The sequence below is a fragment of the Peromyscus californicus genome, unplaced genomic scaffold (assembly GCF_007827085.1).
Source record: "Peromyscus californicus insignis strain IS unplaced genomic scaffold, ASM782708v3 Scaffold_7__1_contigs__length_154581171, whole genome shotgun sequence".
NCBI lineage: Eukaryota > Metazoa > Chordata > Mammalia > Rodentia > Cricetidae > Peromyscus > Peromyscus californicus.
The window spans coordinates 102,816,716-102,843,932 of NW_026294595.1; the positions used below are offsets into that span (position 1 = coordinate 102,816,716).

At 46.4% G+C, this 27,217-nt stretch overlaps 1 long non-coding RNA gene across 1 annotated transcript in view; it reads right to left on the bottom strand.

Moving 5' to 3' along the window:
- Positions 1–27,217, bottom strand: part of LOC128102123 (uncharacterized) — a 104,649-nt gene that overhangs the window by 11,302 nt on the left and 66,130 nt on the right. Inside the window, exon 2 of the long non-coding RNA XR_008215325.1 lies at positions 544–732. This is a non-coding gene — a long non-coding RNA (uncharacterized LOC128102123). The remainder of the gene's footprint in view (positions 1–543; positions 733–27,217) is intronic.

The following is a 27,217-nucleotide window of genomic DNA, read 5'->3' on the forward strand; positions in this document are numbered from 1 at the left end:
AGCACCCATATGGCAGCTCCCAACTGTCTGTAACTCTAGGATCCAACACCCTCACACATACATACAGGCAAAACACCAATAAAATAAAAATAAATTAATTAAAAAAATAATGTTGCCCTTAGCCTGGTGGTGTTGTTGTACGCCTTTAATCCCTGCACTCAGGAGGCAGAGGCAGGTGGATTTCTGAGTTTGAGGCAGGCCTGGCCTAGAAAGTGAGTTCCAGGACAGCCAGGACACAGAGAAACCCTGTCTTGTGTGTGTGTGTGTGTGTGTGTGTGTGTGTGTGTGTGTGTGTGTGTGTGCTGTCCCAGGGGCTGGAGGAATAACTTAGCAGTTAAGAGCACCAGCTGCAGTTACAGAAGACTCAGGTTCAATTCCCAGCACCCACGTGGCTCCTCACAACCATCTGTAACTCCAGTTCCAGAGGATCCAGTGGCATCTCCTGGTCTCTCCAGGCACCAGGGATGCATGTGGTACACAGACAAAATACCCACACACATAAGAATACAAATTTTAAATTAAAAACACAGTAAAGCATCTTACCTTAGCCTGGACCTCAGCAGTGGAGTGGGCATTCAGTATCCTTAGTTCTCACTGAGCTCTGCCATGGTGTGAGCTCAGCCTGCGTTTGAAGTGTGGGGACAGTGTTCAGAGCATCTCCAAGGCTGACTCAGTGAGAGAGCCCATGCATTTCAACCCTTCTTCGGCCTGCGATGCTATGGATCCTGAAACCTGTGTAGAGCAAAGGTCAGCATGAGAACTGTGTCTCCTGCTATTCAACTTCGCTGGCTGTTGCCATGATAAAATGCTGACAGCCAACCGGGAGAGAAAAGGGTTTGTTTGGCTTACAGGCCATAGTCCACCATCAAGGGAAGGCGAGGCAGGAACCGGGAGAGAGCAACTGAAACAGAGGCTTGGGGGGGGGGGGGGGAGCGGGGGGGGGGGATGCCGCTTACTGGCTTGCTCAGATACCTTGAATAGCCCAGGACCATCTGCCCAGGCATAGTTCTGCCCACAGTGGACTGGGCCCTCTGATGTCAATCATCAATCAAGACAATCCCCACAGACACACCCAGGCAAATCTGCAGGAGGCAGCCCCTTGTCGGATGTTCCTTCTTCCCAGATACGTCTAGGTTTGTGTCAAGTGGACAAAAACTGTAACATCTACCAAAACCTATGCACTCAAACCCAATCTCTAGCACTTGAGAACATACCCATATGTGGAAATTGGGATGCTATGGATATAATTAGTTAAGATGGAGTCACTAGAGTGAGCTGGAATCCAAAATCACTACGGTTCTTATTCAAAGGAAACTTGGACACCAAGGCATATACTCGGGGTGCATACTACATAACAATAATGATAGATGGAGACCGGGTGTAGCTGTGATGAGCCAAGAAAGCTAACAGTTGCCAGCGGCATTAGTGGTGTGAACAAATCCACTCCCTCAGCCCATACCAGTTTTGAACTTCGACATATGTTTCTATCCTGTGAGCCCTGGTTTGTGGCTGTCTTTATGGCAAGCCCTGCACACCAAGATGCTAAGAGACTAGGCAGGAAAGGGTTTCAGTCTGTACTAAATGCTCATCCGGAGCCAACATCCAGTCCCCACCAAGCTCTGAAGACATTTACTCTGTCACCATGAAGGGTTTCTGCTCCCTTGGGAGTGAAGGAGAGACAGTCTGCTCTTTCTCTTTTACATCTCATCCCTATTTGTTTCTCAACAGAATTCCTCTGAAATGTCTCAGACATGACAGCAGTATGCACTTCCTCTTTAGGACATAGATGGATCCCATGTGAATTGTGGTGCAGAGGAATACCTTTGTCCTCAGCAACTTAAGACCTGGCTGCTTGGTAACTTCCCTTTTATCCCGATGGCTTTTCTAGAGAAATCTGAAAAACGTATTCACAGGACTACAGGACAAACCGCAGTCAAGAGCTTGAAGCAGAAGCTCCCCTATGTGGGAATGAGGCTGCAGGATGCATCCATAGGCAGGCTTGTGTGGGGTCCCCAACCCCAGCAGCACACATGCTCATAACGTGAAACTTCTCCCACATGGTGGGAGTGCTTCCCCACCCACCCACACCAGTGCCCTGTGCAGTGCCCACCCACACCAGCACCCTGTGCAGTGTTGGTCAGCCCTCAACTTCCCCAGGGCGGTGTGGGACTCCATTTCTGTTCTTCAGAGCCCAGTGACAATACCATCCTCTTGGCTTGGGGAAATCTTACATAATACACCACCAGCCTTCGAACTCAGGCAGTCTTTCCAGATGCAGGGGATCCTGGGACTTCAGCTCACCTGATGTGGAATGCCACTCTTTCTCTTCTTGGTATCAGAAATCTACCTCTTGCTCTGTAGTTCTAAACACCCTCTCTTTCTTCCTTGCCTCTACCCCAAACTCTTTACTGTCTACACAAGTCCAGAGTTATTTTCCCTCACTAAGCATTACTTAATGTATCAATTTGGGAAATATTTTTTTTCCTCAATGGAGACACTAGCTTGTCCATGGCTTTTGTTGCTAGATTCACAACAGCAAGGAGATGGACCCAGCCTAGGCACCCATCAATGAATGAACGCATCCTTTTAGTGTGGTATATATCCACATTATTCAGCAGTTATATATATAGGAAAACGGATGTATCTTGAATATATAACACTAAGGTAACCCAAAGTCAAAAATACAAAAAAATACATGTTCTCCCTTATATGTAGGCCCTAGTCTATAATGTATACCTGTATATATGGAAACAGGTATAAGTGTGGGTAGTCTAAAATCTAGGAGGCCAAGAGAGGGTAGTATTAGATGATAAGGAAGGATAGGGGTGGTTGCTGGCTACATTTTTATCAAGTTTAGACAGGTTAGAGTCATCTGATAGGAGGGGACCTCAAATTCGAAAATGCCTCCATAGTATCAACTTGTCAGCAAACCTGTGGGGCATTTTCTTGATTGATGATTGATGGCGGAGGGTCCAGCTCTCCGTGGGTTGTGCCGGATTCTGGAAGTTTCCTTCAGTTGGTTCCTGAACATTTCAGTTTTACATTCCCATGCTTTCAAGAGAGTCCAGACATCTCCTTTCCATCTGCTCCACAGATATCCCCGGCAGTGAGCTGTGTGCTCCACCCCACAGCAGGTGGAGTAGCAGGGACCTTGCTTCCTGCCCTGTCTCACAAATCCGCAGCAGCCATGGTGACTTCCATGGAGTGCTGCACAGCTCTCAGAGATAGATCTGTTTTCAACCCCCGAAGAAGCTTAAAGCAGCAAGTCTTCCTGGCACAGAAGCCAGCCTCATTGTTTTCAAGTCGAACACATGTTCTACATCAAGAGGAGGGCTGTGGTCGGGGTAGGGGAGCTGAAGGGAGATTCAAAGGTTCCTCGGCTCTCATCGGTCTCAGCCTCTTCAAAGCTTCATCCCACTCGACGGGAGTGCTTCTGCCCACACTTGGGTGCTGTGGTGCATGCACGGGGACTAGTCTGCGGGCCAGAGAGCGGGTAACAGACACAGACAGCAACCTGCATGCACGTGCCTCCCCTGCAGAATGGACGGTTCCCTTTGGAGTTTACTGAGCTCCCTAAGGCATAGCTGAATGCACGGAGCGTGAGATCCTGACTGTTCACAAGGCCATCTCAAACAGGGCTGATGGGTGCCAATGGGCCCAAGCTAGCAGGAGTGGGCAGTTCTACTAAGGATCTTTGCAAGCATCAAGGTCAACAGAGGATGGGGATATCTGCCTATCTGTGAATTGGAGTGTAGTGCATATATCACCGGGCTTCAGAATAATGCACAGGGAGACAGGTAGAAAATGACAAGGTATAGCCATTTGTATGATGGTGTTTCTGAAAGAAAGAAGGAAGTACAGGGTGAGAAGAGGAGGGAAGAAGAAGAAATGACAGGGAACAGGAGAAAGAGTGGAAAGGAATTACCTTTATTTACCTACTTACTTTAATTTTCCAGAAAAACTGACAAATGGTCCAGGGACTCTCCCTGTACCTCACACCCAGTTTCCCTGAACTAGTATATTTGTCACCATTGATCACATGCAGATGAACTGAAGTCTATAGTCCATTCAGACTTCTCCAGTTTTTTACATAAATGTCTCTCTCGGTATAGTATCCTACGTTTAGTTTTCACGTCTGACTGTTTCCTCTTGGCCTTGACAATTTCTCAGCCTTTTTTTTTTTTTCTTTTGTTTTTTGAGACAGGGTTTCCCTGTGTAGTTTTGGTGCCTGTCCCGGATCTTGCTCTGTAGACCAGGCTGGCCTCCAACTCACAGAGATCCGCCTGCCTCTGCCTCCGGAGTGCTGGGATTAAAGAAAGGTGTGCGCCACTACCACCTGGCCCAGACTTTTATTTTTGAAGCGTATGGCCATTTTGAGAACTGCTGTTAAATGGAGTTTGTTTTTGTTATTGTTGTTGTTGTTTTGTTTGTTTGTTTCTATACAATTAGGCAATAAAAACCACAGAAGTGAAGAAGTGCAGTCTTCAGCACTCTCTATGAGTACCTATCATCGTGACACCTCTCTCCACCACCTGACTGTGATGGTGTCTGTGGTCCCGCCCCACTACGAGACTCCTCCCACTCTCAGGTCTGTGGTCCCTCCCCACTACGAGACTCCTCCCACTCTCAGGTCTGTGGTCCCTCCCCCACTACGAGACTCCTCCCACTCTCAGGTCTGTGGTCCCGCCCCACTACGAGACTCCTCCCACTCTCAGGTCTGTGGTCCCGCCCCACTACGAGACTCCTCCCACTCTCAGGTCTGTGGTCCCTCCCCACTACGAGACTCCTCCCACTCTCAGGTCTGTGGTCCCTCCCCACTACGAGACTCCTCCCACTCTCAGGAAGGAAGTCATCAGGCCCCGCCACACTTAAAGAGTGGGGAATTATTTTCCACCTATCAGGGTGGAATGTCTACAAATTATTTGAAATGCTGTTGCAGGGTGGACATTTTTCTGTTTTCTTCCATTCATTTAGTCAGACACATCTGTATCTAGCTCTCTAGCTCTGTGTGAAGTGCATGTTAATTCCGAGTTTCTTAGACTGTATACCATATTACTGCTCAAGTCTCTCTGTCTCTGGCTGCTGAAAACTCTAATGGCTGTTGTGCCCCCTGACACGTGATATTGCTTGTTTTTCTAAGCAGTCTCTTCCTGGGACACTCCAGTGTACCACGCTCAACCTGTTTATTGTCTGCCTGTCCTCGGGTCAGCCATGGTATATGAAGTGGTGTTAAGGTTGGGGGCTGTAAACTAAAATCTGACGTAAGGGGCTGGAGGGATGGCTCAGCTGTTAAGAACACTGGTTACTTTTGCCGAGGACTCAGGTTCAATTCGTAGCACACACGTTGCAACTCATGGCCATCTGTAACTCCAGTTCCAGGGGCTCTGACGCCCCCTTCTGGACTCTGCGGGCACTGCATGCGTGTGGTGCTGAGCGATACATGCAGGCCAGACTCCCACACACATACAGTAAAAATGAACATACAAAGAATCTAGAGATGAAGTGTGTTCTTTGTTACTGTAATAGGATTTTTTTCAGGCCCCCTCAGCTGACAGAATAAGGAAATACATGTGTCTTCATGAACTATCTGGACATTTTGTGTGTGCCCATCTGTATCTGTAGGTAGCTACAGCTGATTACACACTGATTTCTCTAACACTGAGCTGCTGCCGTGTGAACAATCCCAGCCAGCCTCCTCCTCGTCTGCAATTCTCACTCTAACAGTGAGAAACCTGACTTTCACCCTCCACTGTCCAGTCACGTCACTGTTAGAATACTGAACTCATAGCCTCCAAATGTACACTCTCGAGGAAAACAATTACTTTAAATTTTATTTTTAAAATTGTATGGGTATGGGTGAATAACACCTCTGAAAATCACGTTGGCATTTGATCACTATTGTGAGGCATGAGGAAGGTAGAAGCTTCATGTAAATGTAGTGTTCACAGGCAGGATCTTAGAGAAAATTGGGATAACAAAGTCATCAGAGTAGTCATCATTGAATCCTGGTTGGCCTTATGACAGATATGAGAAAGCACACATACACACACACACACACACACACACACACACACACACTCCCTTTCACTACGTGTTCCTCTATGTCATCTTGGGATTCTGCCAACAAGAAGGCTATTACCAGTGATGGCCACTTAACATTGAACCATTACTGTAAGACATATAAATGGCCCATGTTATGAGCAACTGGTAGCAGGGAGCAGGCCATTGTCTCGAAACCCTATGCAGCCAGGATGGTAGTGGACCTAAGACAATAGTTTTTCCATATATGATGGCTAAACGTCACTGAAAACTTGATGGAGTTGAGAATTACCACAGAAACAATCCTCTTGGCATATCTTGGGGGGATTTCCTGGATTGAGTTAATTGTGGGCTGGAGGGGAAGGCTTAGCGGTTAAAAGCACTTCTTGTTCTTACAGAGGACCTGGGTTCGATTCCCAGTATCCTCCTGTGGTTCACAACTATCCGTAACTCCTGCTCCAGGGAATCCAACGCCCCCTTCTGACCTCAGTGGATATCTAGCATGCACGGGGTGCACAAACATGCAAGCAGAATACTCATACACACAAAAGTGACATAAATCTAAAAGAATTTAGATTAAGTTAGATGAGGTGGAAAAAAACCCTAACTGTGGCACCGGTCTCTGGGCTGGGTGCTGGGCTGAAGAAGGGAACATGAGCTGAACACCAGTTCACATCTCGCTGCTGTCTGAGTGATGGCCTGCTGTGACCAACCGCCCGCCCTAGCTGCCCACACCCCCAGCGCTGTGCCTTCCCCACCATGATGTGCTCAGAACCTTTCTTAAATTGGGCATGGGAATAAACCCCTCTTCCCTTCCCTTCCTTCTTTTCACAGAAGAGCAAGTCACACCCAGGGCCAGGCTGGGCAGCAGGTGGCCCAGCTGGGCCTGTCTTCCCCACACATGCAGAGCCATGTTGCTTGGTTGCTCAGGATTAGGGGCTGGTGCTAAATCAGCTCACACTGGGGCAGGGTTTGTCAGCTCACATGCTTCCTCCCATCCTCCCCTCCGCCCCCCTAGCTGAATACTCACGCCACTCCTCCGGTGTCTGTCACTCAGGTGCTTGAATCCCTGCCAAGACTGGAGGGGCAGCCCCTCCCCCACAACATGCATATATCCACAGAAGGGCTTTTGTCAATAGGCCCAGGAGAGAAATAACTATTCTATTAAAGATTTCACTTTTGTTGGAATTGATCCACATCTCTATATTATAGTCATAGAAATCCAAGAGGAAACTTCCATTTACTTATTTATTTATTTTAGATGTGTAGTTAAAAAGGAATAAAGACCACTCAGCAGAGACTGAACTTAGAGACTGAGAGACCCAGAGCAGAAGGTGAAATTTGATGAACCACCAAGGAGCAGACAACACCTCACAGAACATATACCCCAGGGAGACGACCCCAGCTGCTGTGAGGGAGAAGGGCCTGGGTGCTCCTGTCTGAAGATAAAGATCAGCAGTTGGGCAACTGTGTAACACAATGGAGGGTCTTCCCCATGCAAGGCCATATGCATGGGTACCAGCTGGTCGGAGCCCCAACCTGGAGAGGAACTGCTGCTTGAAGAGCTAGAAGCTGGCATCATGTTCCCAAGGTATAAGAGCCCAGCCTACTTTGTGTCCCTACAGGTCTGTAGCTCCTGCAGAAGTGACCCTCTGTAACGTCACCTGGGGTGTAGTGTCCAGGAGAGGAGGAGAGAAGCTTTTAATTTTTCTTGGAGGTTAGCTCCTTAGCCAGTTGGGATACTCGACCTTGAGGTCCCAGTTGGCTTTTTATTGGGCAGTCTTCTTCTGATCGCAAACATGAAGGACGTTTATTGCACGAATTTTGGAAATAGAGAAAAGCAAACGAGAAATTAGAATGGACCAGCGATCATCCTTCCAGCTAACTAAATTCATATATCAATCAGACATTTTTATTTCCCAGCCGTTGGAAAAATACAGACTGTAAAGAGGAGAAGGAGAGAAAGCGCTTGGCTATCAGGACATCAGGGCAGGGTAAGGAGTGACCCACCACCCACACAGCCTGGGAACACAATGAACAGATGGAAAGCGACCCTGCCACCAGGATCCTCAGGACCTCTGAGGAGAAACTGAGGTCCAGAAGGTGATGTAGAGGGAAGAAACAGGGGTGAGGCCCTCAGAATTTTAAAACCAAACAGAAGTACATGGTAAAACTTGAAAGTCCAGCCCACAGGAACATTTCCATCCTTTTTTCAAAGTTCAGCACTACACACGGTGACAGTCTCTGGCTCTGGGTGGACACTCTCTTTTTCTGATCTGAGCTATAGTGGTAGTGGCTGAATCCACATGTCTGGATGGGGACACTGATAGACAATGTCCTTGTCATAGCTTTACTGGCAGCATTGGGAACAGGCACCATGAACCCCCAGTGACCACATTTTGTCATTTTATTTTCTCTTTGTGTGTGTACATGTCAGTACTACAGTGTATCTATGGAGGTCAGAGGATCATGTCAGTACTATAGTATATGTATGGAGGTCAGAGGATCATGTCAGTACTATAGTGTATGTATGGAGATCAGGGGATCATGTCAGTACTATAGTGTATGTATGGAGATCAGGGGATCATGTCAGTACTATAGTGTATGTATGGAGGTCAGAGGACCATGTCAGTACTATAGTGTATGTATGGAGGTCAGGGGACCATGTCAGTACTATAGTGTATGTGTGGAGGTCAGAGGATCATGTCAGTACTATAGTGTATATATGGAGGTCAGAGGATCATGTCAGTATTATAGTGTATGTATGGAGGTCAGAGGACCATGTCAGTACTATAGTGTATCTATGGAGGTCAGGGGATCATGTCAGTACTATAGTGTATCTATGGAGGTCAGGGGATCATGTCAGTACTATAGTGTATGTATGGAGGTCAGGGGATCATGTCAGTACTATAGTGTATGTATGGAGGTCAGGGGACCATGTCAGTATTATAGTGTATGTATGGAGGTCAGGGGATCATGTCAGTACTATAGTGTATGTATGGAGGTCAGGGGACCATGTCAGTATTATAGTGTATATATGGAGGTCAGGGGATCATGTCAGTACTATAGTGTATGTATGGAGGTCAGGGGATCATGTCAGTACTATAGTGTATATATGGAGGTCAGGGGATCATGTCAGTACTATAGTGTATGTATGGAGGTCAGGGGATCATGTCAGTACTATAGTGTATGTATGGAGGTCAGGGGACCATGTCAGTATTATAGTGTATGTATGGAGGTCAGAGGACCATGTCAGTACTATAGTGTATGTATGGAGGTCAGAGGATCATGTCAGTACTATAGTGTATGTATGGAGGTCAGGGGATCATGTCAGTACTATAGTGTATGTATGGAGGTCAGGGGATCATGTCAGTACTATAGTGTATGTATGGAGGTCAAAGGATCATGTCAGCATTATAGTGTATGTATGGAGGTCAGAGGACATCAGTACTATAGTGTATGTATGGAGGTCAGAGGATCATGTCAGTACTATAGTGTATGTATGGAGGTCAGAGGACCATGTCAGTACTATAGTGTATGTATGGAGGTCAGGGGACCATGTCAGTACTATAGTGTATGTATGGAGATCAGGGGATCATGTCAGTACTATAGTGTATGTATGGAGATCAGGGGATCATGTCAGTACTATAGTGTATGTATGGAGGTCAGGGGACCATGTCAGTACTATAGTGTATGTATGGAGGTCAGGGGACCATGTCAGTACTATAGTGTATGTATGGAGGTCAGAGGATCATGTCAGTACTATAGTGTATATATGGAGGTCAGAGGATCATGTCAGTATTATAGTGTATGTATGGAGGTCAGAGGACCATGTCAGTACTATAGTGTATGTATGGAGGTCAGGGGACCATGTCAGTACTATAGTGTATGTATGGAGATCAGGGGATCATGTCAGTACTATAGTGTATGTATGGAGATCAGGGGATCATGTCAGTACTATAGTGTATGTATGGAGGTCAGGGGACCATGTCAGTACTATAGTGTATGTATGGAGGTCAGGGGACCATGTCAGTACTATAGTGTATGTATGGAGGTCAGAGGATCATGTCAGTACTATAGTGTATATATGGAGGTCAGAGGATCATGTCAGTATTATAGTGTATGTATGGAGGTCAGAGGACCATGTCAGTACTATAGTGTATCTATGGAGGTCAGGGGATCATGTCAGTACTAGAGTGTATCTATGGAGGTCAGGGGATCATGTCAGTACTATAGTGTATGTATGGAGGTCAGGGGATCATGTCAGTACTATAGTGTATGTATGGAGGTCAGGGGACCATGTCAGTATTATAGTGTATGTATGGAGGTCAGGGGATCATGTCAGTACTATAGTGTATGTATGGAGGTCAGGGGACCATGTCAGTATTATAGTGTATATATGGAGGTCAGGGGATCATGTCAGTACTATAGTGTATGTATGGAGGTCAGGGGATCATGTCAGTACTATAGTGTATATATGGAGGTCAGGGGATCATGTCAGTACTATAGTGTATGTATGGAGGTCAGGGGATCATGTCAGTACTATAGTGTATGTATGGAGGTCAGGGGACCATGTCAGTATTATAGTGTATGTATGGAGGTCAGAGGACCATGTCAGTACTATAGTGTATGTATGGAGGTCAGAGGATCATGTCAGTACTATAGTGTATGTATGGAGGTCAGGGGATCATGTCAGTACTATAGTGTATGTATGGAGGTCAGGGGATCATGTCAGTACTATAGTGTATGTATGGAGGTCAAAGGATCATGTCAGTATTATAGTGTATGTATGGAGGTCAGAGGACATCAGTACTATAGTGTATGTATGGAGGTCAGAGGATCATGTCAGTACTATAGTGTATGTATGGAGGTCAGAGGACCATGTCAGTACTATAGTGTATGTATGGAGGTCAGGGAACCATGTCAGTACTATAGTGTATGTATGGAGGTCAGGGGACCATGTCAGTACTATAGTGTATGTATGGAGGTCAGGGGACCATGTCAGTACTATAGTGTATGTATGGAGGTCAGGGGACCATGTCAGTATTATAGTGTATGTATGGAGGTCAGAGGATCATGTCAGTACTATAGTGTATGTATGGAGGTTAGAGGACCATGTCAGTACTATAGTGTATGTATGGAGGTCAGAGGATCATGTCAGTACTATAGTGTATGTATGGAGGTCAGGGGATCATGTCAGTACTATAGTGTATGTATGGAGGTCAGAGGATCATGTCAGTACTCTAGTGTATCTGCGGAGGTCAGGGGACCACCTCAGGTGCTGGTCCTTGCCTTCCACTTTGTTTGAGTTAGGTCTCCCTGCTATTTATCTGCACGTGTGTCAGGCTGCTGGCCCTTGAGCTCTTTGGATATTCTCCTGCTTCCACCTCCTATCTCCCCACAGGGGTGCTTGGATTACAGACAAGCTCTGCTATTTCCAGCTTATATGGGTTCTGGGATTTGAACTCAGGTCTCACATCTGAAAGTGCTTTTCCCTACTGGATCATCCCCTCAGACACCCACCTCCCAGTGGCCCCTTCTTTGTGTGTGTGAGTGTGTGTGTGTGTGTGTGTGTGTATGTGTGTGTGTGTGTGTGTGTGTGTGTGTGTTCAAGTGCATGTGTGTGTAGAGGTCAGAGGTTGATCTCAGGTGTCATCCACCACAGGAATTAATTAAATTACCAAATACAGTCATGGCTATCAGTTCTGTTGAAGATGACAGGAAGGGATTATTGCCTTCAGTTGGGGCTTAGCCCCCTTTTTTACATTGAACACCATTTATAAAACAATACAAAGTGTTTTTGAGTGTCTTCTTTTTCAATCAGTGATATAACCACACTGAGGTGTTCTTGCTACCTCAGAGAGGCCGAGGAGCACCCAGCTAACCTTTCTCTTTAGCCAACTTTCCAGAAAAGAGAGCTCTCTTCTGCCGTCCCAAAACAAAAGACCACCAAACTCAAAGTCCCTCCCTACTACTTCCTATGCACTGCTCTTTCCATTTCCTTGACCCCCTCTTACCCTCTCTGGCTACTTCCTGTCATGTGGTTGCTGGCTGCACCTCTTGACCCAAGGCTGATTTTATTTAATTAACGCAATCTCAGGGTTCACAGTGTGATCAACTGTCCTGCAACACTGAATCCTCAGGGAGGGTCTCAGACCCATTTTAGGACTCGGGGGTCCAAGGAGGGGATGGAGAAATATCATGGGGAATCTGGCATAGCTTTTCAAATAGAGCTGTTGGCTCATGGCTGAGAGCAGCCTCAGAGGGCCTTCTATATCTTTTAGATCAGGCTCAGATTGTGCCGTGAGGTCACAGGACACTTGCTACAGGGATGCACCACTGGGTGTGACACAGACAAGCCACAGTTCCACGGGGCTGATGTGGTTCTGACTTCCGACTCCTCCCTTGTACCACATACCTTCACTCTCACCATGAACATTTGCTGCAAGTTTATCTAGTCGGGCTCCTGGCTACAGAAAGCCCCCTCTTGGAGCCCCGGGGGGTGGGGGGAGGACTTCCCAAGTGAGAAGGCCAAGGTTAAAGCTGGTGGGAGCTCATGGCTTTAGTGCCACTACCTACAGCTCAAGCTGCCTCATGGTTGAACCCAAAGGGGCCTGTGCAGAATGAAAAGGGTTTTCTTTCTCCATAGAAATCCTAGAATTTTCAGGGGAGAGGGAAAAACTCATTGCATTTATTTTTTAGGAAAGGAAATTTCAGGGGAATCGGGTCTGCTCTGATTGGCCCTCATGGAGTTTTCCAGATTCCAAGCATTTCTCCTAATTCAAAGTGTGAAGCTGGCAGGCAGTAAGGGTGAAAGTAAGCTTCACAGGAAAAACAAAAACAAAAACCAGCCTTCAAGATAAGGGTTCAGAATGGCACTTGAACTTTACAATGTGAACATAGTTATTTTCCAGAATTGTAACTATAACAGAAGAATAGAAGCTGGGAGTGATGGTTCATGCCTTTAATAGACTGAGACAGGAAGATTTCCACGTATCTGAGGTCAGCCTGGACTACATATTAAGTTCTAGGCCAGCCTGAGCTATAGCATAAGATTCTATCTCAGAGAAACAATACCACAAACAAAAAAGAGCCATTGTTAGTGACAATGAAAAGTAATTATATAGACATCTTGTCAATGAAAGACAATGAAGTGGCCCAAACCAATCTGGTAAATATATGTGCTCCAACATCTCCACCTAGACAGTTGGGCAATCATGTGTGTAACACCAGCATGATATGTGAAGGTATATGCTGTCCAGGGCTAGATTGGTCAGAAGTAGATCTAGGCAGTCCTTTCATCCTATTAGTAACCTGGAGTTTATTTTCTTTTTTTTTTTTTTTTTTTTTTTTTTTTTTTTTTTTTTTTTTGGTTTTTCGAGACAGGGTTTCTCTGTGTAGCTTTGCGCCTTCCCTGGATCTCGCACTGTAGACCAGGCTGGCCTCGAACTCACAGAGATCCGCCTGGCTCTGCCTCCCGAGTGCTGGGATTAAAGGCGTGCGCCACCACCGCCCGGCGAGTTTATTTTCTTTAGAAATAGGAATGTACAATGAACAAAGGAAATCAAGCAAAATTATAGGTACAAAAGCAACAATGATTCACATGTACAACGTGTTTTCTGCATGTAAAGAACTACTTAAGAATTTTATATACGGTTGTGGAATAATCCTTTCCTATACTGTGAAGATGTGTTGCTCTCATTGGTTTAATAAAGAGCTAATGGCCAATAGCTAGGCAGGAAGAGGTTAGGCAGGACTTGTGGACAGGAAAAAAGAGAGTGTGGGGATGAAGAAAGGTGGAGTCATCAGAGGATGGGGAGAGAAACAAGATGAACTTGCCTTGCTGAAAAAAGGTACCACCATGTAGTAGAGCATAGATAAGAAATATAGATTAACTTAAGTCGTAAGAGCTAGTTAGTAACCAGCCTAAGCTATCAGCTGAGCATTTATAATTAATAATAAGTCTCTGTGTGTTACTTGGGAGCTGGCTGATGGGACAGAAACTTCTGCTGACAATATACAACAGTTAAAATACTAACACATGTATTTAACAGATGAGGAATGTGGGTCCCAGAGAGATTAGACAAGGTACTTGAGGTCCTACAGCTCGTGTGCGTTGGAGTTGGGACTGAAACACTCTTCAGTGAGGAAGTTGAAGCTATAGTGATTCTCACAGATGAGGGCAGACCTGATGGTGAAGTTCAGATGGGCTGGCTTCAGTGTCTGCATATTTTCTACCTCTAAACTATAGGTCCAAAGCATTTGGATCTTCAAATCATTTTATTTGAAGAGCTCAAAGGAAAGAAAAGGAGTGATGTGGGGCTGGAGAGATGGCTCAGCAGTTAAGAGCACTTGCTGCTCTTCCAGAGGATGATTCAATGACTCGTTTCAGGTGTCAACTGGACACAATCTAGGCTTACTTGGGAAGAGAGTCTCCATAATGGATTGTTAGATCAGGTTGGTTGGTGAACATGGTTTGTCTTGAGGTGAGAAGACCTTCCCTGAATGTGGGCAGCATGATTTTACCTGCTGAAGAAAGGGCACCGGACAGAGCAGCAAGCAAGCAAGAGCATGCATGTCTTCATTTTTCCTTGTTCCTGGATAGATGTGGCTAGCTGTTTCAATTCTTCCTTCCACCTTGACTCTCCATCAGTAATGATACAGAACTGCAAACCAAAGAAACCCTCTCCTCCCCTAAACTGCTTTTGGCCAAGATATTTTATCACAGTAAGAGAAAGGAAACTAGAAAAGCTCAGTAAATAAAAAAGTATTTTGAAAGATCTTGACTGTCCACTCAGCTCCAAACCTTCTTCAAGGTGTGCTTGCTGAGTCCATCATTCTCTCTTTCTTTCTTTCTTTCTTTCTTTCTTTCTTTCTTTCTTTCTTTCTTTCTTTCTTTCTTTCTTTCTGTCTTCCTTCCTTCCTTTCCTTCCTCCCTCCCTCCCTCCCTCCTTCTTTTCTTCCTTCCTTCCTTCCTTCCTTCCTTCCTTCCTTCCTTCCTTCCTTCCTTCCTCCTTCCTTCTCTTTCTTTCTTTCTCTTCCTTTCTCTTGGTTTTTCAAGACAGAGTTTCTTTGCGTAGTCCTGGCTGTCCTGGAACCAGATCTATAGACCAGGCTGGCCTTGAACTCGCAGAGATCTGCCTGTCTCTGCTTCCTTCATGCTGGGATTAAAGGTGTACTCCACCACCACCCAGCTCTTTTTCTTTTTTAAAAACATTTCTTTTTTATTTGTGTGTGTATTGTGTGTATAAGTGACATGTGCATGCTAGTGCCCATGAAGGAGGCATTTGATCTTCTGCAGCAGGAGTTACAGGTGGTTATGGGCTACCTGATGTGGATGTTGGGAATCAAACTCAAATCATCTGGAAGAGGAGCAAGTGTTCTTAACTGCCGAGCCATCTCTCCGTTTCTTTCCTCTCTGAAACAAGGTGGATTTCAGAATCACTCCTTCCCAGACAGAAGGTGCAGCTGAGCTCAGAGCACAGTCTAATGTTGGTTTTGATCTCGCACTCACAGTGGGAGTCAGTCTATGGAACTCTGGGCAGCTCTTTCATGTCTTTGGGCTTCAACAGTGCTTATGGACAAGGACGGAGGCAAGGAAGAAGTCCTGTTATCTAGAGATTTTTCTCATTCCCTGCCTACAGTGCCCAGGACCACAAAGAACTCATCGGATCAACTCACCCTGGGAGTTTCCAACATCCCAACACTAGCATCCCATTTATCAGTAAGAATGACATTTGCAAGTTTGGGTTGATTTTCAAGGAGTGTTCCCGATAAGCAGGAGGACACCGGTATCTCCATGAAAAAGAAATAGCAAACAAATCCAACCCAAAGCAATGGTATTTAAGGCTTGAATTATGGGAACTGCATTGTATCTTTGCACAAAGTACTGAAAACATCTGAAGATCATTCTTCCATCCCAAATGACCTTTACACGACCTTTGGGTGCTCAGGTGCCTTTAAACAGCTAGGAAGTAGCAGGCCTGGTATTCTCTAAGTTTACGGCTTCCTGGAATAGTTGTCCTGAGAAACCCTAGCTACAAACAGGGAAGGCCCAAAGAGCTCTCGCCTACTATTAGAATGCTATACAGAACATTTTTTTATGGAGGTCAATTTTGAAATATAATTTCAAAACCTTAAAATGGGTGCAGAAGATCTAGTTCTGATGATGGTGGAGTGGATTGTTTCCTAGTGGTCAATTACTCTCTAGGAGACTTTTAAACTCAGAACAAAATGTGAAAAAAAGTATATATTTGGAAGCTTTGGGCACAACCGAAGTAGACAGAGAAGCTAGGATCTGACTTTTGGAAGGAGGAACCCCATTGGGTAAGACCATGTTTGTGCTGCCTTTCCCAAGGCTCCTCCAGTCTGTCAGCAGGAAGTTGCCATGAGATGACAGGGGACAGCGCTTGGGCCACAGTGACTAGAAAGGGGGTAGGGGCATTTCTGGAAGTACCTAAAAGTTTTAAAGGTGAATAGAGATTTCATCTTCTGCCCACCAATTAGGAGACAAAAGTTAGAGTTTGAATCCTGCCAACTTTTCCAAAAGAGCCTTTGAAAGGCCCCAGGAAAGTCATAAAATCTTAGGGTATGTCACACTAAGGAGCAGGGACCATGTCCCAGGGATTAAATTTCTTCTTTCAGTTTAAGGAGAAATGTTAAGCAAGGCTACATTAAAGAGTACAAAACCAAACTTCTAAAACTTCAAGGTGATGGTCCATAAATAACCACCCGATGTTACCAAAGAAGAACAGAATCCAGAATCTCTGAAACCATCATGAGAAACAGTAACAACAGAAGTTTTAGACAGGTAAGAAAAAAATTTAAAGTGATTTGTATTCAAAGGGAAAACACAATGACACAAAAGCCGAAGTATATCATATGTTAGAATAACTAGACAAGAGCATTTGTTTTCCCTTGGCGCTTAGGTTTAAATCCAGGGCCTTGCATGTGGTAGACAACTCTAGCGCTGAACTAATTGCCCAGCCCCATAAAAACCTTTAGGTAGCAATTGTATGTTCAAAGGACATAAGTGAAAACATTGCCGTAATGAGTGAACAGATGGAGAATTGCCAGACAGCAATGGATATATATGAATGTACATACACACACACATATATATACATATACATAAACATATATATATATTCTTTTTTTTTTTAGATTTATTTTTTTATTATGTATACAGTGTTCTGCTTGCATGTGTCCCTGCAGGTCAGAAGAGGGCACCAGATCTCATTACAGATGGTTGTGAGCCACCATGTGGTTGCTGGGAATTGAACTCAGGACCTCTGGAGGAGCAGGCAGTGCTCTTAACCTCTGAGCCATCTCTCCAGCCCAACATATATATATTCATTTTAAGGTTATCATACAAAATAATGGGTTTCATTGTGGCATCGCCATTCATATATTATAGGCATTATCCTTTGTTCTCATTTGTCCCCTCCCCCACTGCTTGCTCCAGCGCCTCCCCACCTCCAGCTGGTTCCTCTTCTTCCCCCACATAGTCTCCCATCTACTTTCTCATCGTGTTTGTTCCATTATCCTCTCTATTCCCCACTTTCTTAGCAATATATTTTTAAAGAGTCAAATGGAAGTTCTAGAGCTGACAAGACAATAAAACATAAATCAACAGTAAAAAAAAATCTAAATCTTCAAATGAAAATTAAGTAACACCAACTTAGAAGTAAAAGTCACAAACTATAAAACACACAGAAGAAGACCTGGGAAATCTTGGCAGTCTTGGAATAGGCAAAGACTTCTTAGAACATGAAAAAACACTGACCACAAAATTTAAGTGATAAACTGACCACATCAATAAAAACAAAAAACACATAGATGATGTGAAAATATTCTAACTCTGTTTAGTCAGTGAAGGATTTATACTAAGCATATATAAAGATCTCCTACAAATTCTTGATAAAGGCTATCATCTTTTCCATCCTGACTGAATTAACACATGCCGGGCATTAGTGAAGCTCAGCTTCGGCCTTGCCTCTAAAGGATTTCCACAGAAGGTCAACAGAAGGAGAAAAACCCACCCCTGAATGTGAGCAGTGCCACCCATAGACTGAAGTCCTGACCTGAAGAGAAAAAGAGGAAACCATGTGGGTATCAGCCTTCCTCTCTCTCTCTCTACTTCCGGGTCTGCTGAGATGTGAACAAGCAGGCTCATGTTCCACTTGCCACAGCCACAGGGCATCTCAACACTGCCTTTCCCTCCACAGTGGGTTGTACCTCCAAAGTGTGAGCCAAAATAAACCCTTGAGTTGCTTCTTGCTGGGTGTTTCAACAACAATAAAAAGTAATACAGGGATAGAATGGACACTTTACCAATGGCCAATAAGCCTGTGCAAGGTAGACAACACAATGTATAATTAGGGAAAAGCAAATTAAAATCACAATGAGATCCCATGTATTAAATGGCCAACATGCTCAACACCACGAGTCCAAAATGTTGGTGAGGATGTGAAGCAACCAGAATTCGTAGACTGTCAGCATATGTACACTTCATCCACAAAATGAAATACTTTGTAATTACTAAAAAGTCAACCTATGCTACTTATGACCTGTTGTTAACCTCTTCCTGTGTTTTTAGATGCTCTGTGATGGACCATGAGAACAACAACCTGTGAGAAGATGTCATTTCTCATTGTTGTGACAAAATACCCAGCAAAGGCAACATAAGAAAGGAAAGTTTTGATTTGGGCTCACAGATCAGGTGCAGACTGTCATGTGAGACATCAGCTTCTCCCGTCTCTAGTCAGGAAGCCAACATTGGAACCCAGCCCATGAGATGATGCCACCCACATTCAGGGTGAGTGCTCCTGTGTTCCATGGTGATTCTAAACTCTGTTCAATTAACAAGATTAACCATCACAGTGGAGACTCCAGAGGTTGAGACCCGGAGGAGGACTCTCCAACCAGATGTGCAGGAGACTCCAGAGGTTGAGACCCTGAGGACTCTCCATCCAGATGTTCATTTACCTCTTTACCTAGGTGTCCCTGGTGATGAGACATACTGCCACAGTCTTCACTGAGTCATCTCCAATCAAGTAAATTCTTTCTATAATTCACACTTATTCCAGTGTTGGTTCCCCTACAGAAAGAATACTTTCCACACTGACTCAGTACCAGCTCTGAGAAGCAATGTGTCTGTATTTTGTCAAATATTATAATTTACTGTTAAAATAAAATCCCACTCTTCTCATTAAACCCTAAAGGTTTTTAAGTGCTCGATTTCCACTTCCCAGTCCAAAATCCAAGAAAAGTTCTGGCCTCTATTCCGAGAGAGAGAGAGCAAGCCCCTCACCCCACACCCATCAACCCACCGCCACCAACAACACCTCCAACACACCAAGAATAACCAGCAGGGGCCCCTACCCCAGTGATCCAGGCTCTAGACAAAGAGGAGTGATGTCCTTTCACAGCCACACAGTTCTAGAGGGAGGGCCTGGGATAGTCATCCAGGTTTCCCCAGGGTTGATCTGGTTTTAGCGCCAAAAGCCCTTTATCCCAGGAGATCCTCAGCCCTGAGCAAACCAGGATGATTGCCCACCTGGCAGAAAATCAAGAGCTGCTGCCTGGAGGCCTGTGTCACTGTCAACCCCCAACTCTCAAGCTGCCTCTGGAGACCTTGGATGTAACAGTTAATACCCTGTCTGCTGCAGCCAGTTCTCCTGGATTGAGTTATCTTTGGTATCAGCCCCCGCCCCCCAGACACATAAGACATACACAGACACACAAGTCTCCTGGATTGTATTATCTTTGCTATCAGCACCCTCCCACAGACATACAGAAATACACACATACAGACATACACAGACACATAGAGACAAACACAAACATACACACATATACAGAAATACACGCATACAGACATGCACACTTATACAGGGACATACACAGACACACATATAGAGACACACACAGATGTACACACATATACATAAACACACAGACACACACACAGCCAGCTGCCCACACCTCATATCTTTTTAGATTTCCACCAAACTGTGGTGGTTTGAATGCTAATGCTTCCCATAGTCTCTGATATTTGAATACCTGGCCCCTGTAGATGGGACTGTTTGGGGAGGCTCAGGAGGGCGTGGCCTTGCAGGGGGAGGTATGCCACTGGGGGCAGGCTTTGAGATTTCACAGCAATGCACTATCCCCTTTGCTCTCTGCTTCCTGCTTGTGGTTTAACCGTGAGCTCAAAGATGTCCTAGCTGTCACGTCTGCCTGCTGTCAAGTTTCCTCACCATGGCAGTGACAGACTCCTATCCCTCTGGAACCGTGATCCCGAAGAAACCCTTCCTTTGAGTAAGATGCCTTGATCATGCCTCTTTGTCACAGGAATATGAACTTAACTAAGACATATATTCTCAGCTGGGCTTGACAGTGCACAACTGTAATCTTAGTGCATAGATCTCTCAGACAAAACAAAACACAAAACCAATTTCGGACACACCGTGTATCTTGGCTTTTCTTGTTTTCTTCTATCCAATGATGTCAGGACACTTCCCATATGGGTCCACAGTTTAAAAGTCTTTGAGACACTTGAGCTATCTGTGAATTTCCTGAAGTTAATTTTGTTGTTTTATTTTCATTGAGGCAGGCTCTCACTCTTAGCCCAGGCTGGCCTGGAATTCACTATACTAGGTTTTGTAATGGCGAAGCCGACCCAGCACCTGGAGTTATTTCTATATACGGCAAAGGGGACTTGGAGCTGGAGAGATCACCTTGCACTCCGGTCCCTAAACCCAACTTTGTTATCATCCAGGCCCTCATAAAATGGACAAGAAGCCAAAGGAGGGAAGGTGGATATTGCAGTCATCCTGGAAGATGGAGGAAGGGTTCCCGAGCCAAGGACTGCCGGCAGCTCGGAGAAAACAAAACAGGCAAACCAGAGTTACCCTCGGGCACCCCGTAGGCACCGTGAGGCTCGCTGGTGAAGTTACTTCAGGCTCCTGAACTGTGACAGCAGACACTTGTGCTACCGGAAGCTTCCAAGAGTTGAGGGCAGCGTGGGGAAGAGGAGAAAAGCAAGAGGTAGAGGAACCAAGTGGGTTAGGCCGTGGGGAAATCCCAGGAGGAGTTCAGACTGCCTCCTGCTGGGAAACAGCCTCCAAATCCCCCAGCCTGGAACCCTAAAATCCCCTGGGCCAGAACCCCGCCCCCCCCAGACCCACCCTACCCTGCCCCAGACCCACCCTCCCAGTCCCATGGAGTCATCCAGCATCTACCCCAGTGTGCCCACTCTCAGCCTGTATCACTTGGGAATCTGCTGGGTTAATATCCTGTAAGGCAAAAAGGACGGAGTACCAGCCATGCCAGCTGCAGTGCATGCTGGGAACAGGGCCAGGCCAGCTGTCAGAACAAAGAGGGCTGCTGGGCATCCATGGAGAGTGGGCTCCCGGGAAGAAGCACAGGCAGCAACTTCCAGATCAGAGTAGTAGGAGTTGCTAAAGGCTCCTGAGGGGCGTTGCTCTGAGGGCAACAGGCTACCGAGGCATTTAAGTCACAGAATGTATGTGTGTGGGCGTGGGTAAGAACTGGGCAATGGATCTTGGGTCACAGGTGTCCCAAGCAGGTGTCCCTCAAAAGATGCTGAAACAAGCCTAGGTAGACTTGAAACGTTTCTTGCTGGCTCATTTCATTCCGGCCCGAATGACAGGGTGTGGTGTGGGGGAGGGGAAGGTGAGGTACATTTGGTCTTGTTTACTGAAATGGCTTCTCCTGACTGAGAAAAAAAAAAAAAAAGTCCCGGAATAAAGGGGGGCGGAAGGGCTGTCCTTGGCTTCCTTCAGCTTGTTTGATTACAACAGTCAAAACTGTCCTTCAGACTTAGTCCCCAAAGGCATCAGAGTTTGACAATGACAAATAGAGAGCAGCTGTCCCTTGACCATCAGAATCACAGCTCCTTCCTCCCCATGTGGGCTGTGGGACACAGACAGTGTGTTCCTGACAGCTCCAAGGCCAGACAGGCCAGACTCTGGTCACCAAAGTTTGGGTTCAGCCACTCTCTGATAAGCGACGGTGGCCCAGGCTTTCCCTGACACAGTTGAGCAACTTGAGGCTTGTAACTGCCTTGGGAATTTGGGTGTGCCTCAAATGAGGAACTGAGATAGGCTCTCACTTCCCAGTGGGGGGCACAGCTCTACTCACAGAGTCCCTGTTCCCAGGCCGGGGAAGCAGGCAAACGGAGCTCCCTTCAGGAGCCGGGCGACTTTGCAAGGGTTGGCTCCCAGTTTGCTTTTCTACCTGGCTTGTCCTTCTCATTTCCAGGGCATGGGGAGACGACAAGAGCAGTGTCCACCTCTGGTCAGCGCCAGTGCCACCCTCCTGCTCTGCTGCTCTCTGCACAGGGCAACTCCTGGCTCTCACTGCATCTGCCTTTGAATGTCCAGGGACGTTGGGGAGCTAAGGGTCTGAGGGGGACCAATGACTTGAGGATGTCATTCTCAGGGCAGCTGGTACTGGAGGCACAGGCATATCCCATAGAAAGTCTGGGCCTTGCCACTGTTTCCTCCACACTCAGAGCACCTACCCTGTCCAGACAAGTAGCAGACCCACCAAGACCTGGTGTGCGCTGCGTCCAAGATATCAGCGGTTAGGAGGAACAACTCAGGCATTCACCCGCCGGGTTCTAATCCTAGCACCAGGACTTTCCTCCATGGATTGTGGCCTTGCTTAAATTCAGTGCCTCAGTTTCCCCATCCCTAAGTAGTGAGGAGTTTGGAACTTGTTGTATGAGTGTTGAGTAACACGGGAGAGCCAAGGGCCACACCTGGCAGGAGGGATATGAGTGAAGTTGGGCATGGTCCTCAGGCACCAGAATCTGAAGCAGAGGGCGAGGCTGCTTACCACCAAGTGAGTCAAGGCCCCTTTTAAATAGCTTGCCAAGCTCCCCTGTGATCTGGCATTGGTGCCCAGGCATGGGCAGATGGCAAAAGCCTTTCCTGGCACCTCAGCTTGGAGGCCCCTTCCCTAGGGGCTAGCCTTACCTAGGTCCTTCTTCTCTACTCCCCTATATCCCCATGGGGCAAGGGCCAATCTTGTCCCCCATATACCAAAGGGGAAACTGAGGCTCAGAGAGGTTGGATGAGTTGTCTTGGGTGGTTAAGTGAGTCAGGGTTGCACTGTGAACTGTCCCTTGCCTGCCTGTTACCTGGTTGGCTCACTGTGGTAAGAGGTGGCTGGATGTCTTTGCTGCATGGGCCAGGGAAAGGCAGGGCCAGGAAGCAGCCTAGGTAGATAAGGCACTGGGACCAGGCTCTCACATCACCGTGTTCTGTAGACTGCTGGGCCTGGGTTACCTGCAGGGTAAGTGACAGCACTGTCCCCACACTTCTGCCTGACTGCAAGGGCCCTCCCCCCAATTTCACTTCTGGTAGGGTTGGGCAGACCCTGTGTCTAAAATGCTAGGGTACTGGTATTACTTTTAATGATGTCTTGAAATGAAAATGATGGGATCTCAAACTATTGCCCATTGCCCCAAATGACTAGGTTACCCCATTTTTTAATAACATTTTATTAGAACACAGTGGCTCCCCTCTGCATCACCTCTGGCTGTCTATGCTCCAGCGGCACAGTAGAGAAGCTGTAACAAACTGAAGGCCCTACACAGCTGAGATCATTACCAGTTAGCCATTTTGAACAAAAATTTGCTGACAAATAAAAATTCACTTGAAAGTTTGGTTCTATAAAGTCTTGACAGCATGGGGAATTTATATTCTAAATCTCTTCCATTTGAACCAATCCAGGTTCTACTGAGTGTACATCCAGTGTTGATGCAAGTGTAGACAAGGGTGAGAGTGTGTGTGTGTGTGTGTGTGTGTGTGTGTGTGTGTGTGTGAGAGAGAGAGAGAGAGAGAGAGAGAGAGAGAGAGAGAGAGAGAGAGAGAGAGAGATTAGTAGTAGGTAATGGGCGTGAGTCTATGGATTGCTAATACTGAACTTGAAGCCAGAGCTCGAGTCAATGGGACATTTTGATTCCCCAGGGCAACCTGGAGAAGATCCAGGGGCAACTGTATGATTCAGGGCTCTCCAAAGTAGAGAATATATATGGGATTTATTAGATTGCTTACAGGATGCAGTCCAGGTAATCCAGCAGGGAAATCACACTGGAAAAGACCAAGAATCAGGTTGTTCAGTCCATGAGGCTGGATGTCTCACTGTCCCAATGTGGAGTCCTGAAGAGACACTGGCTTCAGTCTGTATTGAAATCCCAAAGAAGTCGGTTCTAATATTGGTGAAGAAATGCCGTAGAAAGAGGATAGATGGCCTTGTCAGAGGAAAGGAGGCCAGACAGACAAAGAGGCAAGTTTTCTTCTTCCATGTCCTTTTATGTGGCCCACCACCAGAGGTCCAGATTTGGGGTGGGTCTTTCTGCCTCAAATAATCTGGTAAGAAAATTCCTCATGGGAGTTCCCCGAGGCTTGGGATTTAGCTGATTCCAGATTCAGTCAACTTGACAACCAAGGTTAGCCATTATAGCTCCTTCTTTCATTCCGTAAGCTTCAGTTCACGTACAGGGGGGAGCATGGAGATAATGCCACCCACCACACTGGGCTGCTGTTGTCAGCAAATGACGTCAGATATGAAGAACTCACCATCTGGGGCCTTTCCAGAGCCCCCCAAACCATTCCCAGGAGCACCATAGCAGTTCTTGTGAGGGTACCTAGCATGTGTTAAACGCTCAGTCAGTTCACCTCCACACCAGAATTATCTTAGGCACCCACCATCATATTTGGAGTACAGATATTATTTTAATAAGATAATCTTTTTTTCCCCGAGGTACAAATTTGGGTCATCTCGAGACTGTGACCTTCTACCAGCTTCAAATGTGCAGCATTGGTCATTTTACCTGCCAACAGGACACTCTGGTGCTCTGTGCAGAAACCAATAACAGTGGCCTGTGAAGCAGATGGTCCTGTCTGCATCCCACAGACTTTCAGTGACCCCTAGGCAAAAGGCAAGGTGCGCAGGACGTCTGCTGGAGCTAACAATGGGACATTTTGATTCCCCAGGGCAACCTGGAGCAGTCCTGCTTTCTGTCATCAGTGAGCTCTGCCCAGAGACAAAGGGGTTTATCTGCCACGGCCTATAGTTTTTATTGCAGTCAGTTGCCTTGTATATTTAATGGGGGGGGGGGGGGGGATTGCCAAAACGCTTACTGAACCACAGGGAGAAAGGGGGGGGGGAAGCTGCTCTTTGACCCCGAAGTTGGCGAACTTGCCTCATTAATCAGACCTGTGCTGGAATACAATGTTGTTCATGTTCAGGGAATTAAAACTTGAAGCTAAAATTGTAGCAGGAGGTAACCTGAGTGGAGGCAGTCTGTCTCCCACCGTAGATTTATGGTGTTTACTCAACAGTGGATGGGAACTTTCAGGGAAAGAACGCCTCTCCTCCCCTCTTTTTTCAAAACACATCGTCCGCCAGCCCAGAGCGATCAAGTTCCCGATTTTCAGCGTGCAGAGCGCACACTGGATTTGATCTTCCCCGTTCTGAACCCCGTTGAAGGGGAAAGTGCGCGGCTCCCACGGGTGGGAGTTGCCTGGGAGGGCTTTCCTTGTTGGAGTCGCTCTAACACTTGCGTGGCCCAGGCAGCTCTAGACCGTGCCACCTGCAGGCTGTCTGATGGTGAACCAGGAACACTGGTCACCTTGCCACGCCACAAGGTCACGGGAATTCTTCAGAAAAGCCTCCATGCCCCTTGTTTTGCTTTCAGGTCCTTTGTGGTTTCAATTCTGAGCACTGATTGCCGGTGACTTCAGAAAAACAAGGATCCCATTTTTCAGACTTTCCCCACAACAGCCTCACCTGCCAGTCCAAGTAAACGTCTCTCGAGTCAACAGGTTTGAGAGGGAAGTCCTTTCTGGAAAAAATTCCTTTAAGACACAAGGAGTTTCCTACCACTACAGTGAGTGTGGGAGCCTACAGTACTTCCAGATCATCTCTGCACCCCCTACAGACATCCCTACAGCCAGGCAGGAGGGGGATTTCCCACTTGCTACCTCGCCCTCTGGTTGCCTTGGGCCTGGGGTATTGGAGATAATCACCCAGCTGTTTCAAATTAACTTAACATTTTGAGCCTTCTTTTTCAACAAACCTATCCCCTGCAAGCCATTACAAAAGCGTTTTATGAACACGGACTTAAAAAATGCATCCTCAGGCTTACTGGTGTCCAGAAGTTTTGCATTGCCCAATATTCAGTGTCAACAAGAAAGGACCCAAGAAGGAAAATTTTATCTCTTACAGCGGTTCTCACCTCCTTTATGTGGGGAGCCTGGTTGATGCAGGGTGCAGAAGAGTTTGCCAGCAAAGCCCAGATCTATTCCCCAAGTGAACTGCAGAGGACCAGAGACCTCACAGTAGCTAGTTTTCCTTCAGGGCAGGCTCTTCTGCTTTTGTGCTCCTGGACCGGGAGAGCAGGAATGAGGATGCTAATAATTTACAAGCAGAGATAAGATAGCATTTAGAGGAGGAGGTCAATCAGATAAAAATGCCACACACATACTAGGAATTTAGCTGAATCTTTCGTCTGTTCTGAAAGGGAAGGCTGGGAGGATGAAGATGAAGATGAGCGTCAGCGGCAGGCTTCTGGCAATCTGCCTGTTTTTCACACACTTGTGGTTGAGTTCAATCCATCTTTAAACAAGGTAGAGTGACTCATTTCATCTTTTCTGCTTCCTTTTTCTCTTCTGCCTCCATCAAAGGCTTGAAAGATGTGTTCACGTTGCTCTCAGTTTACCTTCCAACAGGAACATTCTTTGAAAAACTGACTCTGCCAGACTTAGTTGAATGGGCACATGTATTGTGGGGTGAGGAGGCCCAGAGGCTCCCATTGGTCTTGGTGACTCTGGACTCACCCTCATCTGCTGCAGCCAGGATGAGACTTTACCATGACTCGGTTACAAACGCTTCGTTCCCCCACCCACAATTCCAAAGCACATTAGGGATCTTGTGTTTCGACAACACCTCCGTGAATCTTGAAAATCAAGAAACTGTCTACTCAGGGAACAGTAAAATTGCATGGCAGAGGTGAAGAAAGCCTTCCCAGGGGAAGCTAGTGGGAGAATCTAGTTTTGAGGGGGACCCTGCTGTTCTCACAAAACAATCTTACAGGCTGGCTCGACACAGCGCTCTCCTTCAGCCTCCTGCCTAGAGAGAG